Source organism: Phycodurus eques, chromosome 3, assembly GCF_024500275.1.
Source record: "Phycodurus eques isolate BA_2022a chromosome 3, UOR_Pequ_1.1, whole genome shotgun sequence".
Classification (NCBI taxonomy): domain Eukaryota; kingdom Metazoa; phylum Chordata; class Actinopteri; order Syngnathiformes; family Syngnathidae; genus Phycodurus; species Phycodurus eques.
In genome coordinates this window covers 11284606-11297242 of record NC_084527.1, presented here as the reverse complement: position 1 = coordinate 11297242, position 12637 = coordinate 11284606, and positions in this window count along the sequence as shown.

Here is a 12637-nt window from a genome sequence, read left to right as displayed (position 1 = left end):
CCACACAAGGTCTGGAGAAATCGATGGGCGGGTTTTTAATTGTTCTCACAAGCGCTTTGGTGCTGCTGCATGATATAATAAACACATGAATGTGATTGTATTAGTCGGTAATGGAGGAGACAAGAGTCTCCTAAAGCTCTTAAAGTAGCTGCAATTAAGCCTCTTCTAAAACAAATTTGACGCTGGACGTTTCCATATTAACAAGCTACAGACCCATCTCAAATCTCCCTTTCATAGCCATGATTGTTGAGAAAATTACTTTTTAATCAACTAAGCAATTTCTTGAACTTAAATGGACTTTTTGACAAATTTCAATCAGGTTTCCGAACACATCGCAGTACGGCATCAGCTCTTATCTAAGTGCTAAATGATATAAGGTTGATCACTGATTTGAGAAAGGTGTCAATTCTGGTCTTGTTGGAACTCAGTGTGACTTTTGATAAGGTAGATCATAATATACTGCTGAACAGGTTGGAAATGTGGGTAGGACTAAATGTAACAGTCCTTAAATGGTTCAGTTCCTACCTGGAGGAAAGGAGTTATTTTGTAACCATTGGAAGTGATGAATCCCATCGAATGTCAATGACCAATGGGGTCCCTCAAGGGTCAGTTCTTGGACCCCTCCTGTTTAGCCTGTACATGCTACCCTTGGGTCAATGTTTTTAACTGCCAGGAACTGTATTAATTTTAATGGCGCTAAGACACTTCCTTATTTTTTGATGAACTATTCAAATAATAGGCATGCGATTAATAAAGTCCTATACATACTCACCAACAACAGATTTTTTTTCTTTAGAGCATTTCATACTTTACAAGATCTTTACCTGAGAGAAGTCCTTGTATGGCACATCACATGCGCTGATGAGATGTTCGTACTTCCTCATCATCAGAACTATATCAGAATAGTTCACAGACCCTACACGCGGGAAAAAAGTTCTGCATTAGATGACCTGCAAGATTATGAAAATGCACCTTATTGTCAGTCATCTAAAATAATTGGTTTTATGAACAAAGATACTCAAGGCATTTGGTTCATTATGGTTGTGTTGACATGTTACAAAACTGCTTGGAAGAGGTCTGTCTTGGTCTGCTTGTCAAGCCTCGTCTCTGTGTGTGCGTGTGTGTGTGTGAGAGAGTGTGTGGCAGCAAAATGCAGAGTGAAATAATGAAAAAATTAGTATCTCCATCTGCGTGTGTGCAACGAAGGAACTCCATCCTCGACGTTGTGTTATGGATGTTTTTGTCTGTCAATCAAGCAGCTTGTCTTTGTATCCTTGCCAAGTGTTTTGTGTTGACAGTGCCGGCAGATGCCCAAGAGAGGGGAGCCACATTTAGTCTCTTGTAATCTTGTAATGGAGCACTGCACAGTCACTATACGACAGGATGTATTTGGAAATACACTTACCGTGCCTCTGTATAAATGCAAACTAAAGAATTTCCAAAAACAATTTGAAATGTGGACTCGTCGGACCACAGAACACTTTTCCACTTTGCATCAGTCCATCTTAGATGAGCTCGGGCCCAGAGAAGCCGGTGGCGTTTCTGGGTGTTCTTGATAAATGGCTTTTAAATGGCAGGGAAATAGAGATGAATGATGAAATGGAGCACAACAAAGACAGAACAAGTTGCAAAAGTAAAAAAACAAAACAAGTCCTAACATGTAGCTGCAATAATTTTGTTCTCCTAGCCACCATATTCCTGGGGGCACTGATCTAAAACAATTGTAGGCGCAACTTTCTGTAAGACACCGGAAGTAGCAGTGAGCTATTTGTTGCTGGCAGTTTTTGTTTCCCGGAGCGGTTTATTGAAACATTTATTGTTTACTTATCTAAATTCCCCGCGTCCCCAAAACAACAACAAAAAAACTAATTGTATCGCTAAGCTTCCAGTAAGCATGGTTGAAAATAGGGGATTCAAGTGGATGACAAAAGTGCAGCCCTCTGGGGGGCACAAGCCAGTGCAAACTGTAGGCCAGGCTAAAGAATACAATGAAATCGTAACGCGCAAGGTGCTCCAGTTCCACTGTAGTTTTGAGTGTTTGCAGTCTTCATTAATTATGTGCTTTGCAAATTCTTTCAAAAACAGAAACAGATTAACAAGTAATCTGCATTTTATGAGACCTTTCCCAAAGTAGACTGATAACGTTGCAAAATGGAACCTCCAAAATTGAACATAATCTGTTCTGTGGTGCTGGTTGGCTTCCAAGGTGTTTGTGCATTTATGTGAATTGTTTATTCCAATTTCAAAACGGTCACTATTACAAAAACTGTCTACAATAATTTTTATTAATTTTACAAGTGTGACGAGAAGTTAACTCTTGGAAAATAAAACTCAAACTAAAATGAAGAGCGGTGAGCTTGTCAAGGCCACCGTCTCTGCTGGCCAAAACACTATTAGAAACACTGACTTATTTTTACAATTGAAATTATAATATTTGTTCCATTAAATTCTTCTAAATTGTTCTTAACAGTCTATTTTCTTCCTCTAGTAGCGTTTCTCTTAGCTGCATGGCTTCCAGTACATGTATGTGGATGTTTGATTTTTTTTTTTTTTTTTTTTTTTGCCCAATTGGATTGCAACCTTTATGTATTGCTATATCAGTCTAATCTGCCCAGGGCCTTCAAAATCAATAGTGCTGGCCTATATAGATTAAATTTAATTTGGAGTAAAAATATTTCTTCACCAATCATTTAAAATTTAGGGAATTATTTTGATTTTAACCAATATATATTTCAAATTCATCCCTTGACCCTCGGTGACATCAGCATTTTTCCGTTTTCTGATTAGTTGGTCAGAGTGAAACTCGTTACATCCAACTTCAACCCGTCTGTAGCGATCTGCACACATTAGTACATTTAATACTCAGCATCTCTGGTGAGTATCATGCATTTTATTTCAATTTGCTATGTCAGAGCTGTCATTTAATAATATTCATATTATTGTGGTTGTAGCTTGCACTGGTGTACAACAACACTATGTTGTCTACAGGACTGTCGTTGACCTGTCCAACCCTGCATCCCATGATTTTATTAATCAAGCAAGTCAGATGCACATCAAATCATTAAATACTGTATCTTAGTCTCAAAAGAGAAAAAGAAAATACTTGAGGAAAGGTGAACATATCTCAACCGGTTCCTTGATCAAACACATTAATAAACCATTAATCATCCGGACAACAATCAATTTTCTTTCATCATTGGACAAACAGTGTTACGTCAACATGAGAAGAGGTATTTAAGTGTTACCGTCAATGGGACGGCAGATTACAGCTCACTCCAACACCATCGAGCCGCTTCAGCTTCAACCTGTGGAACTAATAGGTGAGAGGAACGTAATCGATATAATGGGCTTCCACACAAGATCTGTACTAAATGTTTATTTTTGTGGTCCCAGTTGTGTGCTGTATTATACTGAGATTTGTTTCTAATATCTTACCCTCACAGGCTGAAGGTCACCTTGACGGTGGCCATGTGTGTGCTCATCTTCGCCACACTGGTTACCAGTGCAGAAGATGACCAAAAACGGCTTCCCCAAGGCCGCTGCGCGGCCTGGATGCGAGACTGGCGCAGGTCATTGCAGAAATCCAGAGCAAAAGCCCATGTGCAAGGACACCCAGTGAAAGCAGACAAATGGGGATGAATGATGAAATGCAGCACAACAAAGAGAATGAGTTGCAAAAGTGAAAATACAATTTCCTGCCATGTACTTGGAACAATTCCATTCTCCTATACATGAAAAATAAAATTAATGTTTAACTGCATACAGGTTTGAGGTATAGTATTTTTTCTGCATAGCATGGAGAAGTTGCAAAATTAAGAATATTAACTAAGACACTCACGAGCAACAAGGACACCACAGTCTTCTTGTTTCCCTTTCGGCTTGACCCTTTTCTGAGGTCGCCACAGCAAATCCTCCTTGTTCTTTTTCAGTCACACCTCATCTTGACCTGAACGTTTTTAATGTGACCATTCTTAATTTAGGCGCATTCTAAATTATTATTCTTGTAAAGGAAAAATAAATCATTTTCTTCTTTTACAAATATTTTTCTTTTAATCTGTTCTTAATCCCGCTTTTTTAAGTGTCCAATCTGTATTTGGATGAATGTTTTTGTCGAGTGTAGGACACTAATAAGCAAAGCAAAGCAAATTTATTTATATAGCGCATTTCATACAAAAGGTAACTCAATGTGCTTTACATGATTAAAAGCATTTAAGAACAAAGCAAAAAACAGCTTATAAATATTTAAAGCAAATAGAAATAAAATAAAATAAAAATACAATTAAAACAGAGGCACTTGTGCGCAAAGGGCCAAGGCGGAATCGCTCAGTCGGGAGAGCGTTAGACCGAAGATCTAAAGGTCCCTGGTTCAATCCTGGGTTTCGGCATGTAGTACACAGGAATTTGATTTAACTGCGATTGGCTGGCAACCAGTTCTGGGTGCACCCCGCCTCCTGCCCGATGATAGCTGGGACAGCACCCCCACCGAAGTGCCCCATGCAGAACCAGACACCAGAAGGAGAATGCAGCGACCCATTGCCGCCCCCCAGCCAACCACCGCTGCCCTACGCTACCTGCCACCGACGCTCCCAAGCCCCCACGGTAGAGCGAGATGCCGCACCCATCTCCAACCCCTCAGCCGGAAGAACTGGAGAATGAATGTATGTTTAGATAATGTTCTGATTTCTGCGCATCAACTTATGGAAGAAATACTTCAAACTTGTTTGATATTCTGTTCATTTTATTTGTGATCTATGGGAACCATGACATTGCCAGACATTTTATTTGCACTGTTGGCAACTTGGTCTCTCTTTGTTCTGAAGTATTTCATCATTCATCCCTATTTGACTGCTTTCTCCGCAAGTCCCAGCCCTCCATGTATTGCTTCGGTAAGTGTCCTGGATTGGGTCTGGATGATGCCCGGTGGTGGAAGGACAAAGGGACGTCTGTGGCGGGTCTCTGCACTGGTCGTCAGTGTGGCTAAGATGAGCGCACACATGGCCACCGTCAACGTGACCTTCAGGAGTCTGGACATGGTAGGTTAACCTTTAAGGGGAAAGTTTGAGGTACAAACCTCAGTATGGTACGGTACACAATGGAGACAAAAGTAAACATTTAGTAAAGTTCCCATGTGGAATCTCATTGTATTTATGATGCACCTCTTACCTATTCGCTCCACAGGTTAAAACTGAAGCAGCAGGTTTGTGTTGTAGTAATCTGCTGTAGCACAGACAGTAACACTTAAATACGTCTTTGCGTGTTGACTTCACATTGTTAGTCTGATGACGGAAGAGAACGCCTGACTCAGTTTGTTCAATGATCTCTGCATAATAGAATATTATGTTTGATGAAAGGCGGCACGATGGACAACTGGTTAGCACATCTCCCTCACAGTTCTGAGGACCGGGGTGCAATTCCCGGCGCCGGCTGTGTGGAGTTTGCATGTTCTCCCCGTGCCTGTGTGGGTTTTCTCTGGACACTCTGGGTTCCTCCCACATCCCAAATCATGGATGGTAGGTTGATTGAAGACTCTAAATTGCCTTAAGGTGTGAATGTGTGCGCGAATGGTTGGTTGTTTCTATGTGCCCTGCAATTGGCTGGCGACCAGTTCAGGGTGTACCCCGCCCCTCGCCCGAAGATAGCTGGGATTGGCTCCAGCACGCCCGCGACCCTAGTGAGGATAAAGCGGTACAGAAAATGGATGGATGGATGTTTGATGAAGCAACTGACTGAGACAAGTTCATGTTTTCTCAAAAAGTTTTACAAAAGGACCATGAACAAGCTAAGGCGCCTGCTCGACTGTAGCGGGGTGGTCCAAAATGTCAGCGTGAGCTTTGTGTTGCAGTAATCTGCTGTACTACTGATCGTAACACTTAGACACCTCTTCTCATGTTGACCTAATTTTCTGTTTGTCCGATGATGGAATAACTGTCATGACTCTATTTGTGTAATGAACGCTGCATAATTAAATTGTTGATGCTTTGTTGGTGGAATTATTTCCCATTCTTACTTGATGTACAGCTTTAGCTGTTCAACAGTCCGGGGTCTCCGTTGTCGTATTTTACGCTTCATAATGTGCCACACATGTTCAATGGGGGACAGGTCTGGACTTGCGGGCATGCCAGTCTAGTACCCGCAGTCTTTTACTACGAAGCCACGCTGTGGTAATGTGCGGAATGTGGTTTGGCATTGTCTTGCTGAAATAAGCAGGGACGTCCATGAAAATACATTGATTGGATGGCAGCATATGTTTCTCCAAAACCTGTATGTACCTTTCAGCATTAATGGTGCCTTCCCATATGTGTAAGTTACCCATGCCATTGGCACTAATCCATCACAGATGCTGGCTTTTGAACTTTGCGTCCATAAGAGTCTGGATGGTTCTTTTCCTCTATGGCCCGGAAAACACGACGTCCACAATTTCCAAAAACAATTTGAAATGTGGACTCGTCGGACCACAGAACACTTTTCCGCTTTGCATCAGTCCATCTTAGATGATCTTGGGCCCAGAGAAGCCGGCGGCGTTTCTTGGTGTTGTTGATAAATGGCTTTTGCTTTGCATAGTAGAGTTTCAAGTGGCACTTACGGATGTAGCGCCAAACTGTATTGACTGACATTGGTTTTCTGAAGTATTCCCGAGCCCATGTGGTGATATCCTTTACACGTGGATGTCGGTTTTTGATGCATTGCCGCCTGAGGGATCGAAGGTCACGGGCATTCAATGTTGGTTTTTGGCCTTCCCGCTTACATGCAGTGATTTCTCCAGATTCTATGAACCTTTTGATGATATTATGGACCGGAGATGATAAAATCTAAATTCCTTGCAATTGTACGTTGAGGAACATTGTCCTTAAACTGTTGGGCTATTTTCTCACGCACTTGTTCACAAAGAGGTGAACCTCGCCCCATCTTTGCTTGTGAATGACTGAGCAATTCAGGGACGCTCCTTTTATACCCAATCGTGGCACCCACCTGTTCCCAATTCGCCTGTTCACCTGTGGGATGTTCCAAACAGCTGTTTGATGAGCATTCCTCAACTTTCATTCCTCTTTGTTGCCACCTGTCCCAGTTTTTGATAGCCTCTTTGATATGCTGATGTGCTTCTATTTGAATTCAAAAGATTGATTACAAATACCATACATGGAACATTTACGCATGAACCTTTATCTCACAGGGCTGAGTGTAGGTTACTGTATGAACACATTTGTTGTGAGTTATAAAAATACATGGTGTTAACCTTGTGTGGTGATCAGAGTCAGCCACGTGCTTCCACCACCCCTGAGACAGCTAGCAGTGTCACCCATGATCGCAGCGATTCTCTCCTCGAACGGGGTGAGGCCCTCCGCACCGGTTCTTCCGCCTGTTTTGGCCACACTTTGGCGGTGGGCAGCTGTCCTCCACTTCACATCCACCTTAATGTCTGACCACTTCTTTTTTTGTTCAACGTGTGTGTGCTGTTCTGACCCCACAGCATTGACAGCCGCACAGCGCCCTGTCCCATTCGCTCCTTTTTCGCGAATTGTTAACGCCAGAGGACAGTGTGCCCAAAGAGGATTTTCTTGCGCACGTCTACTTCATTGAGCAACTTCACATTCAGAAAAATTATTTTTCCTTGTTCATTGTCCTTTTTTCCTGATCATGTAGAGATCGGGATCTCGGGTGCAGGGTTCATTTAAATATGATTTGCATATGTAAACGTGGGCGTGGACAGGGAGGAGTCGGCTACTCCAACGTGCGCTAATTTCCACGTTGTTTGGAATGTACGAAGGAAATGTGCTTGGATTTATGCGTACGCACGGATTCATACATCTGGATATTTTTGTGCGTACGACGTTTTCTGGATTTGAGCGTACGCCATGTTTCAGTAGGAAATCCACGCAAGTCTTTGTACATGAGGCCCCAGGTTACATGAAATTTGTGTTGCCAGCCACCCAGCTCCCCATGGCACGCATGAGCTGGCCCAGTCTGTCCATGATTCCCGGGCCACTTTCCCGCCCCAGTCTGCCCCTCTTCTGTTGTACCCTTGACGGTAGCACTTCCAGTCAATACCTCTTCGCATGTTGACTTAACACTCTGTAAGGTAATGGAATCAAATGTATTGCTCTCAGGATGATAAATGGAATATTAAGGTGTTCGACCAAGGAACCAGTTGAGTTCTTTTGATCATTCCTCAAATATTGACTTTTTCTCTTTTAAGACTAAGATTTTTCATAGCGTTGCAATACCAGTTCTCATGTTGACTTAACACTCTGCTTGTCTCGTGATGGGAAAGAGCATCTTGATATCAGGATGATTACAAGAATATGAATGCATTTGATCTAACAACCGGTTTTCGTTATTGGGACAGCTTTTATCTTGTTGATCTTGGGTGGTTTACAATATGTACCACCCCTTAAGTTTGGTAAACATAGTGTATGTAACAAGAGCGTATAGCATACGGCATGTACACAAAACTACATGGAGGGGTATTGCATAAACCAAGGAAGAGCATCACCATTACAGTCCACTTGTGTGGAGGAGTAACCTTCCTCACGCAGCCAGCTTGAGCTTAATGAACAACGTAATGAAAATTAAAATTAAAACTTGCGTTTTGTGGCAGGCCGGCATCCCAAAAACATGCGTGGTAGGTTGATTGAGGACTCTAAATTGCCCCTAGGTGTGAATGTGAGAGAGAATGGTTGTTTGTTTCTATGTGCCCTGCGATTGGCTGGCGACCGGTTCAGGGTGTACCCCGCCTCCCGCCCGAAGACAGCTGGGATAGGCTACAGCAGCCTGCGACACGCGTGAGGATAAGCGGTAAAGAAAATGGATGAACGGATGTTTGTGGCAGTTCACATACCATTTTTAAATTGCACTACAGGACAAGAGTAGAAATTGGACGTCGACATTTTATTAAGCAAACATGTCGTTAGACATGTAGTGGACTGTTCATGGTCCTCGTGTAAAACTATGAAATGTTTCTGACAATACTTGAGATAAGATGAACTTGTAGTCCCATTCGGTTGCTTGATCAAACATAATTTTCTGTTAATTATGCAGAGATCATTGGACAAACAGAGTCAAGGTGTTCTATTCCCTCATCAAACAAACAATGTAAGTCAACATGTGAAGAAGTATTTTAAGTGTGACCGTCAGTGGTACGGCAGATTACTACAACACAAACCTGTTGCTTCAGCTTCAACCTGCGGAACGAAAAAGGTAAGCGGTGCATCATAAATACAATGAGATTCCGCACGAGGACTCTACTAAATGTTTACTTTTGTCTCCATTGTCTACTGTACCATACTGAGGTTTGTTCCTCAAATTTTGCCCTTAAAGATCAACCTATCATGTCCAGGCTGCTGAAGGTCACGTTGACGGTGGCCATGTGTGCGCTCATCTTAGCCACACTGACGACCAGTGCACAGGCCCGCCACAGACGTCCCCCTGTCCGTCCACGACCGGGCATCATCCACGCCCAATCCGGGACACTCACCGAACCAATAGATGTACAGCCGAGACTTGCGGAGAAAGCAGGCAAATTGGGATGAATGATGAAATACTGCACAACAAAGAGAGAGCAAGTGGCAACAGTACAAAATAAAATGTCTGGCAATGTAGAGGCTCCCATACATGACAAATAAAATGAATAGAAACTATCAAACAAGTTTGAGGTATTTCTTCCTTAAGTTGAAAGGCATAAATAAGAATATTACCTAAACATACATTAATTCTCCAGCTGTTCTGGGTGGGGGGTCGGGGTGAGCGTGGGTGTGAGTGAGGGTTGACTGTCGCTATCCTGCATATTGTTTGAGTTCTGTGGTTTCAAATTGTGTGGGGGTCCCTGAAGGAAACTGTTTTGTGCGGCTGCTGTTCTCAAACTGTTAAAATCTCGCCCACACAACACGGCCATTGGCCAACCGAGCGAGCCGGATTGGGCAAAAAAAGACCTCGATGAGACATTTAATGAAACTGGGAAATACGCGCCTTTCGGGCAATGCTTCACAGTTGTCTTTATTTTATTTGCCAAGTATGTCAAAAAACACACACACTTGTCAGACATATTGCCAATAAAGGCTTGCCTAATTGTAATTAACTCCACATCTTGTACTGTTCCATAGTCTTGCCATACCTAGTTACTGTGTTAATATTTGGGGCAATAACTACATAAATGTAGTCAATTCACTAAACAACAAGGGCAATAAAGATAATCCACAAAGGCAGCCAAAAAATGTGACCACAAAAGATTCAAAAATTGCTTGAAGATAGATTTGTAGATTATGCAGCCCCATGCTAACAACAATAACAATAAAAGGTCAACGTTATAAAAAAATACAGAGCAAATATTTACCACACTTAAGGGGTGGTGCATATTGTAAACCACCAAAGATCAACAAGATAAAAGCTGCCCCAATAAAGAAAACCGGTTGCTAGATCAAATGCATTCATATTCTTGTAATCATCCTGATATCAAGATGCTCTTTCCCATCACGAGACAAGCAGAGTGTTAAGTCAACATGAGAACTGGTATTGCAACGCTATGAAAAATCTTAGTCTTAAAAGAGAAAAAGTCAATATTTGAGGAATGATCAAAAGAACTCAACTGGTTCCTTGGTCGAACACCTTAATATTCCATTTATCATCCTGAGAGCAATACATTTGATTCCATTACCTTACAGAGTGTTAAGTCAACATGCGAAGAGGTATTGACTGGAAGTGCTTACTAAAGCAAGCAAAGCAGAGCAAATTTATTTATATAGCGCATTTCATACACAAGGTAACTCAATGTGATTTACATGATTAAAGGCATTTAAAAACAAAGAAAAAAAACAGCTTATTAACATTTAAACAAAGAGAAAAAATACAAATTAAAGTCCCTGCAATTTCTCATCACGGAATACAGATTCAGTAATCCTACGCGAGATCACGGTTCTTGCTTCGCGGTCTTGCAATATTACAGCTTTTTATTACAGGTGTGACACTATTTTATTTATATACTGTTTGTACAACATTTGTGTTATCCATTGCTCTTGTTCTCTCTCGGTGTATTATGTATATTTTTTTAATTAAATAAAAAAAAAAAAAAATTTGTGTTGCCAGCTGACTTTCTCGCCACGGCGCGCATGAACTGGGCCAGTCTGTCCATGACTCCCGGGCCACTTTCCCGCCCGAGTCCGCCCCTGCTCTGCTCTCATACTTGGCAAATAAAATAAAGATGACTCTTAAGCATTGGTGGAAAGGCGGGTATTCCCCAGTTTCATTAAATGTCTCATCGAGGTCTTTTTTGCCCAATCCGGCTCGCTCGGTTGGCCAATGGCCGTGTTGTGTGGGCGAGATTTGACCAGTTTTAGAACAGCGGCCGCACGACACAGTTTCCTTTGGGGACCCCCAACACAATCGGCAACCACAGAACTCAAACAATATGCAGGGTAGCTCCAGTCAACCCCCACTCACACCCACGCTCACCCCGACCCCCCACCCAGAACAGCTGGAGAATTAATGTATGTTTAGGTAATATTCTTATTTATGCCTTTCAACTTAAGGAAGAAATACCTCAAACTTGTTTGATAGTTTCTATTCATTTTATTTGTCATGTATGGGAGCCTCTACATTGCCAGACATTTTATTTTGTACTGTTGCCACTTGCTCTCTCTTTGTTGTGCAGTATTTCATCATTCATCCCAATTTGCCTGCTTTCTCCGCAAGTCTCGGCTGTACATCTATTGGTTCGGTGAGTGTCCCGGATTGGGCGTGGATGATGCCCGGCCGTGGACGGACAGGGGGACGTCTTTGGCGGGCCTGTGCACTGGTCGTCAGTGTGGCTAAGATGAGCGCACACATGGCCACCGTCAACGTGACCTTCAGCAGCCTGGACATGGTAGGTTGATCTTTAAGGGCAAAATTTGAGGAACAAACCTCAGTATGGTACAGTAGACAATGGAGACAAAAGTAAACATTTAGTAGAGTCCTCGTGCGGAATCTCATTGTATTTATGATGCACCGCTTACCTTTTTCGTTCCGCAGGTTGAAGCTGAAGCGACAGGTTCGTGCTCTCGTTATCTGCTGTACCGCTGACGGCAGCACTTAAATACTTCTTCTCATGTTGACTTAACATTGTTTGTCTGATGACGGAAGGGAGCGCCTGACTCCGTTTGTTCAATGATCTCTGCATAATTAACTGAACATTATGTTTGATCAAGCAAACCGAGTTCATCTTTTTTCATCAAGTGTTGTCAGAAATATTTCATAGTTTTACAAAAGGACCACAAACAGTCCACTTCATGTCTAACGACATGTTTGATGAATAAAATATCGACGTGCAGGATGGTAAATTTCTAAGTTAAAAATGGTATGCGAGCCGCCACAAACAGCAACTTTTATCCTTCCATCCATTTTCAACACCGCTTATCCCGGTTAGGGTCGCGGGGCGCTGGAGCCTATCACCGCTGACTTCGGGCGAAAGGCGGAATACACCCTGAACTGGTCGCCAGTCAGTCGCAGGGCACATGTAGACACGGACAACCATTCGCACTTACACTCACACCGTCACTGAGGGGGGAACTGACCTTCAGCAGTCTGGAGATGATTGGTTCACCTGGGAGGACAAAATATTAGGAACAGATCTCAGCATGATACAATATACCACTGGACACGACTCGGA